This window comes from Callospermophilus lateralis, chromosome 3 (genome assembly GCF_048772815.1).
Source record: "Callospermophilus lateralis isolate mCalLat2 chromosome 3, mCalLat2.hap1, whole genome shotgun sequence".
NCBI lineage: Eukaryota > Metazoa > Chordata > Mammalia > Rodentia > Sciuridae > Callospermophilus > Callospermophilus lateralis.
This window is the reverse complement of record NC_135307.1, coordinates 51,172,249-51,187,706: the sequence shown is the minus strand read 5'-3', so window position 1 is coordinate 51,187,706 and position 15,458 is coordinate 51,172,249.

The following is a 15,458-nucleotide window of genomic DNA, read 5'->3' as shown; positions in this document are numbered from 1 at the left end:
CTACCAGAACCTTAAGCCTAGCTCCTGAACTTAGATTCTGTGCTTATCAGTAAGCCTGTACTGATTCACTTATAGTCTTTGTTCCCAATAGCACATTCTCAAGATCCCCAAGTTTCTGACACTCTAAATTGATAATAATCATATAATACTCTTGTTAGATAGCACATTTCCTCAAGGATCATATTTTGAATCTCAATTTGGGGGGCCTGGTGGAAATTGAGTCTAGTTATAGGTCTAGAGCAGAAAGTCAATCTGCAGAAATAGATCCTGGTAAGGATTAACATTTTCTTGCAATATATTTACCATTGGATTGGCAGTTGGTGGTTCTTCAGACAAGCAGAGATTACCTTCCATATAAAATGGATGGAAGGTTTTCTTCTGCTGCTAAAGAAAATTACAGGGTACTTAAGAGTTCAAGGTTTTCAGACCCGTGAAATCTGCCCATATGGCCACATTCCAATTGTTGATAGTTCATATTTTCCTAATAAACATCCTATGTGCAAAAAAAAAATAAACTGCATGTTTGTGAATATAACTTACATTGTAACCCAGCTACCTAACTTTGAAGATAACTGAGTTATCTGAAGAATTAGATTTTGGATTTTGATATTAGCAATCTCTACCTTGTGGCTGCAGAATATAAGTGTTTCTTTAGAGCAATCATAAGATTTCAGGTCCCTATGTTGTCCTTGGGATAAAACTTTGCTATTTTTTTCCCATATGTTCTCTAGTGCACTTTAATGGAATTCCAACATAATCCTTACATTTGCTATCATGTTCTATGGCAACAAAGTCTTTGTTACCAAGAATTTCACCTATGTGACACATAGAATATCTATAGATGTCAGTAGGCCTGTCTTACCACTGCATGTCATGGGCTTCCAGAGTTTCCTTTATGACTGCAATTTACTTAGATCCCTTCCTGATCACCCAGAGTGAATTCAAAGAACATATTCTTAAGATTTTGTTCTATCAGAATCATGATACCAAATTGTGTAGGTCAAAGTTCAACACTCCTTTATGTAAGGTGAGTGAGGTGTTGCACAGATTTGATGGCATACAATTGTGGCACTTGATTAAGCAGTGTCTTTGAGACTATTGTCTTTGTTTCTGATACTGGAAGTTGAAGGCTAAAAGACAGAAATGTAAAGAAGAAGAAAAGTTAGGGTTAAACCTATAAGAAAGCTGGAATCTGTGAGCCTGAGCAGACTGAAATGCACAACAAACACTTGGCACTTGGGTCAGGGGTCAGTTCTTCCCATTTTCACGTTGGATGGAGTGTTCTGGAAGGTAAGGTGCTGCCCATCTTTACAGTGCTAAAAACACGCTTGACTTAAGAGTCAGAAATCTAAAAGAAATGGAGCAACTGTTGTCCCCAAATTTTCTCACACCGATGACGTAAGACAGCAAATAAGAGGTGCATGAGATACAAAAAAAACGTTTTCCCCTTTCTTCTGTACATGAAAACAAAATAGTTGTTGCTTTACTCCTGAGTGATCTCCAAACTTCATTTTAAAAAGTCTCTTATCAACTAGGATAACTAGAAACATTCTGGGAAGGGCATTCAAGGGACCTTAGCCTTGGCAAGTGACAAAACACACAGTGAATACTGTAGAGAATCCAGCTTAGTTAGGCACAAGTTAGTATGGATACCAACTAGACAATCAAATTTACAAATCACTAGCACAATTACCATAACCTGTGCTCAAACTAGTTTATTAAAACTTTTCTATTTGAATTCTTTGAATAGAATATACTGTAATGTTCTGTTTCTATTTGGATTAATTTGTAGATAACATCTCTTGTGAATGGTTACTGTTAATAGTTCTCATTACTGTTTTACCACTGAGTATTTAGGTGAGGAATTAATGCTTGTTAACTGTTAGGACTTACGTGTATCTTTTCAATATATCTGACTTTCATTGACTCATTAAAGTTGGTGCCATTATCTCATTTAACAGGGCTTCTATTATTTCCTGAGCTAGTTTCTAGCACTATTCACAAATATACTTCTTTCTGTACCTGGTAGAATTGCATGTTATATCCCATTTGACTTACAATTGAATGTATGACTTACTATTGAATGTGTGACTTACTTTGGTCAATGAACTCTATTAAAAAAGTGTCATGTATCATGCTTTAGGCCAAAGTCTTTAGGATACAGTGCCCAATTTACCATGTCCTCTCTACCCCATCATGAAAAGTGGCATTGGGTGATAAAAGTTCATTAATCTCTGTACATAGCCAGGGTATATTGGTGGTGACCCTCCTGAATGGCTTGAACTTCCAGATTTCTGGAGGGCACACACTATATTTCCAGTGATAAGATCAGGCCCTAATTATTACTATTAAATGTTTCTCTCTTTTATTATTTCTGCTGTCCAGGCATAAACAATAATAATATGAATAGTAATTTGCTATTTTATACAATATTCTGGAAATTTAGGTTGTCATGAACATGAGACCTAGCATGTACATATTTCACAATAAATGAGAAAGAAAGCCCTCTTTGAAAACTTTTTTCTACCTAGCAATGATGTTTAAGGAATAGAAATGACCTTAGCTAAAATCATAGAGACTAATCTGGACTCTTTACGGGAAAGGATGAAAAAATAGAAACCATCATTTACTTCAAACTCACTTAAATCTTCTCCTACATCTAGACCTACAATGTATACTACATTAGTCACTAGTCATTAGTCATATGTGGCTACTGAAAATTTAAATTTTGGCCAATAAAAATTAAGATATATTATTACTGGATATCAAAATTTTAGGATAAAACAATGACAAAAAAAGGAATTAACTACTTCTAAATTGAAGTGTGTTAAAATGAGAGTTTAGATATTGATTTATGAAAGCACACAATTAATTTGAATTTCATTTATTCTTAGTTTAGATTTTTAGATGGTTCTTTGATGAAAAATTAAATTATTAATTCAACTTCCATTTTATTTTCACTGAATAGCATAATTTTAGACTTTGATGGTCAAATATCTATTACCCCTGATTGGCTTCTAATAAATTGACCCTTAAATAACTACTACACTCAAGTTCTAATAGCTCCTTATTAAAGAAGATTTCTTTAAGAAATTTATCTACTTATGAATAGAAATTAATACTTACACCATTTCATATGTTATGTAAACATGAGTTTTTTCCCACTTATTTCATTTTTAACATTGACTAATTATATATATGTAACTGTGTTTTTTAATGAAGCATTTTTAATTGAAGATAATGTTTAATATTTATACTGAAATTTTCTAGAAATTTCTATCCTCAAGGATTTATTTTTTTAAAATGGATTAAAGATACTCATGGTTTGATGTCATGTCTGTTTCCATATCAGGCTTTTAAGATGTAAATTTCATCCCTTGTCACTCAAATATATCTTTCACTTAGACTTGAAATTTATGACTTTCAAATTTGATCAGATGGCTGAAATTGTTTCTTATTCTCCACTGAACTTATTATAAGTCCATACCACAAATTTAGTGATATAAGTAATTGAAACAATTTTCCTTTCTATCTTGTGCATGTTTGCTATAACTCAAATGCGAATGCTCTTCAAATTTGAATTTTGCTGAGAAGGTATTCCTAAGAAGAGAGAGAATAATGTAAGAACTATAAATAGTCAGGGAAAGTATTGATATTTGGGGAAATTATTCTAATACCAGATGGAGATTAATGTATAAATAAATAATCCTGCTTAGTGATAAGTGTATTCTTCTGGAAAACAAATAGATTGCTAAGTTTTACTTTATATACTTTGTTTACATTTTTTGCTTTATAAAATGACCTTCGTAATACTATGAAATACTACACTTTAAAAACAGCTTTGCCAAAGGAAATAAGCATAGAATTAAAAGCAAACACTTATGGGAGGCACTCTTCAAAGAAGTTTATAACTCATTTAATACTCACAATTTTAGTATTATTATCTTTATTTTAAAGAAGAAGAAACTAAGGAACAGAAAAAAATACAGTTTCCTTATAAGTGCTAGATCTAATATTCAAACCAGGCAATTTATCTCCATGGTTCATGTTCTTGACCCCAATAATTATATAAAAAAATGATAAGTGGCCCTCATCCAAACCCATGACTTGTAGGTATGACCAGGTCTATAGTGTAGATTATCTGGTTCATTATTCTTCTTCTTATTATTTCCATTAGGAGAAATCTACATTGAAGAAAGTATAAAATGAATAATAGATGATAGGGAAGGAGGGGAGGAGGAAAGGAGCAAAAGCCTAAGTAATCTGAAGAATATAATACTATTACTATGCAAGCATTACAATTTTTAAAGCATTAAGCATCAGTAGCATATTTTTAAGCCTAATACTTAAAATGTGAATCAAATCTACACATCTCTAATATATTCTAGGCTCATTTAAAATTCTATGCAAGGGCTGGGATTGTGGCTCAGTGGTAGAGTACTTGCCTAGCATGTGTGAGACACTGGGTTCAATTCTCAGCATCATATATAAATGAATAAATAAAATAATGGTTCATCAAAAACAAAAACAATTTTAATTGGATGTGAAAAAATTTTTAAAAAACTGCCATTATAAAAAAATTCTATGCAATATGGTGAGCAGAAAAGCATAGATATCACTTTTGCAGCTCCTTCTCTCTGTGGTGCTATGAGTTGGGCCCATTTAGAGAACATTAGGGGTGATTGGAAATTGCATTTTAAAGTTCATTTGTAAATATTATAGGTGTCTCCAAATTTATTTATTAAAAATCAAAACCATAGTAGTTGTGTGTGTACATACTAATGAGGTGCCTTTAAAATTTTTATGACATTGCAATATACCAAGAACTATGATCCAAAAATGTTTTGATTAGATTCAGTAGATTTAAATTAGTAAGTTTAAAAATTAGTAGATTTAAATTGATACTTGAAGGCCAAAATCCACATCATGTCAGCTTAGGAACCAACTTCCTTAACAAGACTCCTAAAGCGCAAAATGTAAAATCAAGAATGAAAGAATGGGATGGAATTAAACTAAAAAGCTTCTTCACAGCAAAGAACACAATCAATAATATGAAGAGAGAGCCTACAGAATGGGAGAAAATATTTTCCACATGCACTTCATATGCAGCATTAATCTCCAGGATATATAAAGAACTCAAAAAACTTAAAAAAAATAACCCAATCAATAATGGACAAAGGAACCGAATAGATACTTCACAGAAGAAGAAATACAATCAATCAACAAATATATGAAAATGTGTTCAATATCTCTAGCAATTAGAGAAATGTAAATCAAAACTACACTGAGATTCCACCTTGCTCATCTTGTTTAGTCAGAATGGCAATTATCAAGAATACAAGGAACAATAAATGTTGGTGAGAATGTGGGGAAAAAGATATACATTGATGGTGGGACTGAAAATTGATAAATTGGACATTACTATCCTATGTACATATATGATTACATGACTAATGTAATTCTATATCATGTTCAACCAGAAGAATGAGAAGTTATACTCCATATATGTATAACATGTCAAAATATATTCCACTATTATGTATAACTAATAAGAACAAATTAAAAATATATTTAAGGGTTGGGGATGTGGCTCAAGTAGTAGCATGCTCGCCTGGTATGTGTGAGGCACTGGAATTAATCCTCAGCACCACATAAAAATATTGTTTCCACCTAAGAAAACTATATATATATATATATATATATATATATATATATATAATCAAAAAAAGATATTTGAGAATTCCTATATGACTAAAGTAATGCAGATAAAAGATAATTTGGGGGAAAAAGTAAGCAAATAGACCATAAAACACAGTAAAAACTGACTCATCACGAAAAATTAAACTCATTCAATACCACTATATATCCAGCAGAAATACTTAAAATACTGACAATTATTGTTGAGAATATGGAGAAGGAAGAACTCTGCTTGAGGGAGGGAGTATAAGTTGATAAAATTCTGTGGTCCCAGAACCTATATTTGTATCCATTCTCTTGAACAATGATAGTCTTCCCATTTTGTATATAGCATTCCTCTTCCACCCACTGCTGCTGAATACTACAACTTACTGCCAACACGTTCATACATTCTCACACACAATAATGCATGCACAGGCACACACTCCTCTAAAATGCACCAGATATGGCCACAGTGATCAGTTTTCCATGCAACATGCTCAAATTAAAATATATAGTAAACATTTATATGTCCACCAGCAAGCTTGAAATAAAACATTACCATTCCTATTGAAGAGCCCTCTGTAACCTCCCTCCCAAATACAACTAGAGTACTTCTGAACCTGATAAAATAGCTTTTGTGAACTTGTTATTTTTTGTTACAATGTATGTCTTTATACTTCTGATACATATTGAAATAAACAGCACACAACGGTCTAAGAACCAACCAAACACATAAATAAATGTATAAATTGGTAGACTTCTGGAAGATTCTTTGGAAATATATGCTATTTCTGAAAATCTGCATATTATATTACAAAATAACTTCATTCCTAGTTATGTTCTCAAGAGAAACGTGTTTTTATATTTGTGCAGGGAATACATACGTGAGTGTTTATGGCAGTGTTTACAATAGCCTCAAACAGGAAAAAATTAAAACTACCAGTACATTGCACAACTGAGAGGAAACTCACAAATAAGATATTGAGCAAAAGAAGTTAGTTATGAGTCTATAATGATGATTTCATTCACATAAATTTCAACACACACACAATCCTCAGTGGCACAATTGGTAATGCAGCTTATCTCTTAAGGGCAATGATGAATAGGATACAAGAAAATCTTCCAGGGTGCCAGAATGTTCCCTTTTTTTTTTTTCATCAGGATGACACATAGGTTTTAAAAAGTCCTTGTGTTTCTCCTTATTACAAGAAAGTAAATGACATGACCCATGTTTTTCTCCTATGCAGCCATTTCCATTTCTATTTGTAAAAAAAAAAAATATTCATCCCAAAAGAAAGAAAAAAGGAAAAGAACAGTATGAAATAGATGAAGATACCAGACTCCAACAATTATATTGGAAATTAAATAAGTACATTACAAATTTATAAAACTAAAGAAATAAAGACATAAATACAAACTTCATATATCATAGTAGTTATCTTCAGCCATTTCACAGATGAGATCCATCTCTACAGTACCCTTTCCACAATCAACACAAGATTTCCCCTCCCTGCTTTCCTTTTTCTACCATAAAATTTACTTCAAATTCATTGCAAACTTCACTCCTCCTCAAATTCCTCATATCCAGCTCTCCCATACCTTGGCTTTACTTGAAACATGAGAACACTTATGTGCACTGCAGCTTTCTCCCATCCCTTAATGACCACAGTGGTGACCAGAACATTTGTTATTCTAGTCTTTAGTGGCTCTTTTATAGTATATTAATTTTCTATCATTGCTGTGCTAAAGCATCACTCATTTAGTGGCTTAAACAACACAAGTTTATTATCCCACCATTTAAAAGTCAGAAGTCTTACAGAGCTCAAATCAAGGGGGAAGCATAGCAGCATTCTTCCATGAATGAAGTTCCTGGTGCAGAGGCTATTTCCTTACCTTTTCTGGTTTCTGGGACTACCTGTACTCCTTGGTTTATGGCCACATTAAAACCAGCAATGAGTAGCTTCAATCTCTTTCTCTAATGGCAATATTTCTACTTTCTTTCTAGAAGGACTCTTGTAATTACCTTGGGCTTGCCTGTATACTCTAGGATAATCTTTCCTTATCAATATATTTAATTACATTTTCAAAGCCCCTGCTGCCAAGTAAGGTAGCAAATTCATTGGCTTTGGGAATTATGGCGTTGACATCTTTGGGAGAGGGACATTATTCTTTTTATCACACAGATCTTTCAATCCATGTGAAAGATTGAAAATGAATTCATATCCTTAAAATAAATGATTCCTCATATTAGTATCCTGATTAATATCACTACTATTCACCTGAAATATATCTGAGAGTCATCTTTGTTCTTTCACTCTCCCAATCCTATCCAAATGTCCTAATCAAATTATATGAAATCTCTGTTTCAATCTACTTTCTTCTCTCTTTGGCCTATTTATCCCTTACCATTTATTTATTCCTTATCATCTCTATCTTGATCTAATGCAAAACATCTTAACTAGACTTTGTATCCCTAGTACCATTTGCTCCTTGGTCTATGATGGATTATTTATCATGTTGTTAGATTTTGATTTTAAAAAGGCAATATTCCATGTCACTCCCCACTTGACTCATTTTAGTGACTATATTTTACTAGAAAATATAATATTGTTGTTATTATCTTTGGTACTCCTGGAAATTGAATCAAAAGGCACTTAACTACTGAGCCACATCCCCAGTCCTTTTCATTTATTTATTTATTCTTTCTTTCTTTCTTTCTTTATTTTTATTTTGAGACAAGGTGTCACTAAGTTGCTAAGGCTGGTCTTTAACTTTTGATCCTCATGCCTCAGTTTCCCAAGTCACTGGGATTACAGATGGGAGCCCCTATGGCTGATGATAATGAATTGTTTTTCAAGGGTTAATGTGGATCTTTGGACCTCAGCCTACTTCATTGCTTTGATAGATCTGTGGTCTTTAAATTGTTGTTGTTCTACTCAGTGTCTCTCCTATATTTTGCACAGTGGTTCTGGAGTGGAGATTCTGCAAGGTTATTAACTTTACTGAAGATAACTGTCAAAAACTACTCTTGTCTTGTTTTTTAAATTCTGGACAGAGACTGAATAATTGACCACAAGATAACAAGTGGTGAAGGAAATTAAGTGACCCATCATGAAGCACATGTTATTTAATTAAATAAGCCAAAGGATACACATGCACAGCAACACTCTATCATCAAGTACAAATAGAATATGAAAAAACAGACTCCAATGGAGACCAAGATACAAAAAATATTCAAAAACAGGTGGTTGAAACTAGAGCACCCACTCTTGTTACACCCTCTCCTCTCCCTCAATTCATATCTGTGACCTTGGTGAAAATACATAGACACCAGCTGATTGAAAAGTGTTTTGCTCCTTTAATAGATTTTCTTTTTGATGTAGTGGCACTAACAGGAATTGAATAACTGCAGCCCTACAACCTCAACCAAAAGCTTCTCTGGAAGACAGCGTGAAGAGAATATACTATTATATTATACTATTTTACATGGTATAGTAAGAGAGATAAATAGAGTTATCTACTTTATACTAAAAATGGTTGTTAATATGGATCTTCAAAAATAAATGAGTTATGGTTTATGGTTCAGCCTCATTGTTGGGAACCAGAAAAAGCTGAATGGAAGACTGGAGGACCTGAAGAGGTATAAACAGACTTTTAGAAAAGGGTCAAGAATATTACAATTTTTGCTTTCCTTTGAAAGTTCACAAAAATATGAGGAGTTATATAACATCTATATTAGGAAATAAAGTTGCTATGTGGATTCCAACAAAAATTGACTTACCGCATCACTTTACATGTGCCAGAGCAGAGACAAATGTTATTTTGATTAAGCCAGAGCTACTAATACGACACCTTTCCCTCAAGACACCAGCCACCTATCTGGTGGCAGATTTATTATACTAATTTCTTTCCAAAATGAAGATATCAATTATTGACTTTATTTAAAAACACAAAGTAATTCAGTGGATATTTATTTAAGGATTATAACTTTTCTACTATCATCAAAATATGTGAACTTAGACAATGACTTACTTAAGTTCTAGTTTCCATCCAAAATTACTCTTGTCAAGGAACTCATTTCATGTCAGAGCACAATAATTGATGCATGTCTATAGACTCTTTTGAGTCTTACTGTAGCATTCAGAAGATATGAGAGAATGGAAGAACAGCCCAAGAGCCCACACAGACTCCATTATACCATCAACTGAGGGAAAACACTTTGAAAATCTGTGCATATTTTAGGATGCAATATGTATTCTGAATAAATCATTATACATGCTACATTTTTGCTCAAGCTCAAATAAATTAGATTGGAAATCAAAGACAAGTGTCAAGAATTTTTTTCCCTTAAAAGTAGACTAGAGGATGGGGATCAGAGGGAGGGGGGAGGAAGGAAAGCAGAATTGCTTCAAAATGAAATTGACCAAGTTAGGTTATGTGCATGTATGAATTCATAACAATAAATTCCCCTACTATGTATAATCATAATGTACTAATAAAGATTAACAAAAAAGAATGGGTTCCCTCACTATTTATAATAAGCTATTCATATAATTTGGAATTTTTATATCCACAGCCCAGACCAATTAAAGTTCTGGTTGGTGAAGACTAAACAAGAAATATATAGTCTAAGAAAGAAACTATAACAATGAATCACAGTCACTTGACCAGTTGAAGAAACATGGACCAATGCACTTATTTTCATTTTTTTCCATATGTGTTTTATGTATGTAAATGTGGACACACACACACAGACACACACACACTTGTTGTCACTATACTAACTATTTTTACTCTCCTGTCCAGATTTGAGTGTCTGAATTTATATAAGAATTTCTGGTGGTGTATAGATTTATAATTTAATCTCTTAAATTTCTGAAATCATTAAACCTGAAGGAGAAGAATAATTTACATTATTGAAAAATGTATTCTGTGACTGTCACACAAAGATCATACTATGACTTGAAACTTAGTTACTCACATTTGGGGGGAAGGGTAAACATGTCTTCATTTGTACAAAAGATATTTGAATATTGTCAGGTGAGAGCATAAGTACATTATGATAACCTGAAAGTTGAAGTGTATAGAAAGGTGTGTGTGAATAAAGTGACTAATGAAGTCAACTGGGATGATAATTATTTCATTCCATTCCAAATCCGGCCTTCTCAATGATGCTGAGACTAGAGCCACCATACACATTGCTTCTCCTTTGTCAGTTGATTTTTCATCAGACTGTACGAAAAAAAAAAAAAAAAAGAGCACTAAAAATTTGACAGTGGGAAACAGGGAATCATTGGCCTGTTTTGTTCATTTTAATGGCTATTCTAATCAGTGTTACTGCAGCTTCTTTTGGTTCACTAAAACATTTCTCAGGCCCCCTCACAGGCATCAGCACCAACTGTGCAGTAATTTCCCCTCTGAGATCTGCTCCTGTTTCACAGGTACCCTCATCCAAGTTTCTCTGTTTGACCCCATTCATTACTTTCATATATTCTCTCATTCCAAGATTCAGTAGCTCTCTAAAACCTGTAACTAATCCCATAAATTGTATTCTCTTTCTTGAAATTCCTAGTGTGTTTTCTGTTTTATTAACCTGAGATTGATACTGATACACCATTGCTTATAAATGATTTTATGTCCTATAGTCATTCTGAAATTCTGAAGTTTCTTGAATACAACAAGTTCTTTCATGCATCAATCAATTTGTACCTCTACCTCCTCTACAGGATCACCTTACTCATTGTTCATGACATAGATCAAACGCTCCCCATCTCTAAAGCAGTCTTCTTGTCTTTGCTCAATACACAATAGAATGGAAATTTTCTACCTCTTGCCAAGAATACATGTGTGTGTGTGTGAGAGAGAGAGAGAGAGAGTGTGTGTGTGTGTGTGTGTGTGTGTGTGTGTAGAAGAGAGAGACACACAGAGAGAGAGAGAGAGAGAGAGAGAGAGAGAGAGAAATCAGCCATGTACACATTATATTTTACTTTATTTTTATTAATATATATTAGTTGTATCTATAGTAGGGCTCACTGTGATATTTCAACATATAAATATAGTGTGCACAACTCACATTCAGTCTCTCTTTATCTACCTCCTTTCCCTACTTTCCCAGTCTTAATAATCTATATTCCACATTCAGGTCATTTTTTTTGTCCTTTAAAAAACAAACAAACAAACTTCTACATATAAATGAGAACATGCAGTATTTTTTCTATGTTTGGCTTATTTCACTTGGCACAATATTCTTCAGTTTCAATTTAGTCAGCTGCAAATGACAGGATTTCATTTTTATTTGTAATTTAATAATATTCCATTGCATGTATATGCCACATTTTCTTTGCTTATTCATCTGTTGATGGGCACCAACATTGATTCCATATCTTAGCTATTGTGAATAGTCTAAATTTTTATATATCACTCTTTTAACATTCAATTAAAATTAGTCAAAAGGTTTATTATGTATCTTTCACAATAAATTTTGAGAATTTTAAAGGTAAAAATTCTGTCTTCAGAAATTCGTGATATAACATAGCACCTGCCATAGATTAAAATATAAATAAATGTTTAAATAAATGATTTAAAGCCCTTAATTCTTCTTTCTCTTACATTATAAATTCTGAGCAATATGTTTAATGTTTTTAAATTGCAGCAGTTGCTTATTCTAGAAATTACGACAAGATGTACTTTATAATGATTTAGTACAAAATGACCTAATTTAAATTCTGTTCATCATTTACTTCTGAAAAAAAATTCCCAGTTTCACATATGACTATTTTAAAAATTTAGAAAATACTGAGAAACACATTCTAAAAAATAAAAGTTACTTGCGATATTACACTGAGAAGCAACTCTCCTTAAAATTTGGTACATTTCCTTTTAGTTTGTACTTTTCTAAATTTCTTTCCAAAATAGCAAGAATTTTGAAATAACCCCTAGGGAGTAAAGAGTATAAATTAAGAAGGAGTGAAATATCTATTTTATTTGTTATTAATATACAAAATTTCAAAAACGAATGCTACTACTCATGAATTAATTCCATGCCTAAACTACACACACATTCAAAATACACACACACACACACACACACACACACATACACTTTTTTAACACCTGCTGTGGTTTGAATGCCCATGCCAAAACTGATATTGAAATTAAATCTTCATAGTGAATTATTATGAAACTAGGAACTGGATCTGACTGTGGTATTTGGAAGTTAGACTTCTGGGCAGTAGTTAAGGTTAAATGAGGCTTTAGGATGGGTCCTAAGCCAAGGGGACTGTGGCTTTGTAAGAAAAGAAGATGCAAGTTGAACTGGGATTTCCTGTCTCATAGTGTGATACCTTACACTAGGGACTCTGCAGAGATTCTCCACCAGCATAAAGGACCATAGAGCAAGCAGCCAACCACAATCACATCTTGAATTTCTCAGCCTTCAGAGTCATGAACTTAAACTTTATTCTTTATAAATTACTCAGTCAACAATATTCAGCTGTAACACAGAAAATGGATTAAGACAATACCCCTATTCCCACCCACACACACTAATACACATTCTGGGATGCAAAAACGTAAGTATTACTTTGCCATCTGGCATCAGAATTCCAAAGGAATGAACAAAACACCTGGATTAACTGCAGGAATATGAAATAAAGGCCCTATTTAAGAATGCTTCAGGGCCTGGGGTTGTGGCTCAGCGGTAGAGTGTACGCCTAGCATGTGCAGGCCCAGGGTTTGATTCTCAGCACCACATAAAAATAATAAATAAATAAAATAAAGATATTGTGTTCAACTACAACTAAAAAATTAATATTAAAAAAAAGAATGCTACAGAATCAAAACCACTGTGAAAGATTTAACCATATGAAATGAATAGAGACATTTGAGGGTGAGGGGTGGAAGGATGTTGGGAGAGAACTGAAGGGAGTAATATTCATAGCAAACTAGATATCTGGAGCTCCCTGTGTCACAAATGGAATGGGAATTTCTTAGAAGGAGAGATGTTCAATATTGGATTTCATCTGTATCACTCCAAAATAATCACTGTACTCTCCTCAAAATCTCAATGGGGTCTGCTATATACTAAAATATCTATAAAGGTAGCTGTCTTTATAAAAATTCAAGGAAAACAGTTTGAATTCATGTGTGGGTAGATATAGAACTGAGGTAAAGAAATAGTTCCAAGAAATTGATTGGAGACTAAGATTTCCAAAGAATTAAAATCTGAGCCCTGAGTAAGAAGAGAAAGTATAAACCTCCAGTATATCACATTATTCCTGCTGGGAATCAGGAAAATGGAGGAGGTCAACATTAAGCCTTAGGAAAAGTGGCAGAGGGATCCAGCTGAATTTGATCTGCACCATGAGAGGCAGTATGACCTCTACAAATGCAAATAGAAAAACATACCTGATTTCTGTTTGTTTTTTTTTTTTAATATTTATTTTTTAGGTGTAGATGGACACAACACAATGCCTTTATTTTTATGTGGTGCTGAGGATCAAACCTGGGTCCCGTCTGTGCTAGGCGAGCGCTCTACTGCTGAGCCACAATTCCAGCCCTGTTTGTTTGTTTGGTTTTTTTTAACATATATTTAAGACGGAAAGTGACTTTGACATGTGGTATGCAGCATGCTTTTTTTTTTTTAATCATTGGTCAAGCAATGGCTTTTCTGAGAAAACATAAGAAAGAAGAAAATATTTCTCAAAAGACAAGTTTAGCAATTAGAAAATGCAAATCAAAACTACTGGAGGATTTCATCTCACTCCAGTCAGAATGGCAGCTATCATGAATACAAACAACAATAAGTTTTGGCAAGGATGTGGGGGAAAAGGCACACTCACATTGCTGGTGGGACTGCAAATTGGTATAGCCAACCTGGAAAGCAGTATGGAGATTCCTTGGAAAACTTGGAATGGAACCACCATTTGACCCACCTATCCCACTCATCAGTTTATACCCAAAGGACTTAAAAACAGCATATTATAGGAACACAATCACATCAATATTTATAGAAACACAATTCACAATAGATAAATTGTAGAACCAATCCAGTTGACCTTCAGTAGATGAGTGAATAGGGAAACTTTGGTATATATACACAATGGATCATTACTCAGCATTAAAAGAGAATAAATAAAATACTGGCATTTGCAGGTAAATGGATAGAGTGGAGAATATAGTGCTAAGTGAAGTAAGCCAATTCCCAAAAAACCAAAGACCAACTGTTTTCTTTGATATGAGGATGCTGACTCATAATGGTGATGGCCCAGGGGGAGCATGGGAGGAATGGAGGAACTTTAGATAGGGCAAGGGGAGGGAGGGGATGGGAGTGGGTAAGGGGTTAGAAATGATGGTGGAATGAGTTAGATATCATTACCCTAAGTACATGTATGAAGACACAAATGGTGTGAAAATACTTTGTGTACAATCAGTGACTTGAAAAATTGTGCTCTATATGTGTAATATGAAATGAATTGCATTCTGCCACCGAATATAACAAATTAGAATAAATAAATAATTTAATAAAAAAGACAAGTTTCATTAAGGAAAATGATGCAAATGTCTCAAATCTCTCATACAAATTTTCATACAATGAATTCACTGAAATGTCAAGAAACAAGAGAAGACAGAAAACTAAAAACGAAAATAATGCTTAATTAAGTATTTTAGTGATTCAGGAAAACAGTGTACTTTCTGTCCAATTGGAGAGAACTTTTAATTATAAATAATTTCTAAATTGCTAAATATGAAAAAACTAAATTAATTAATTCATACTGTTT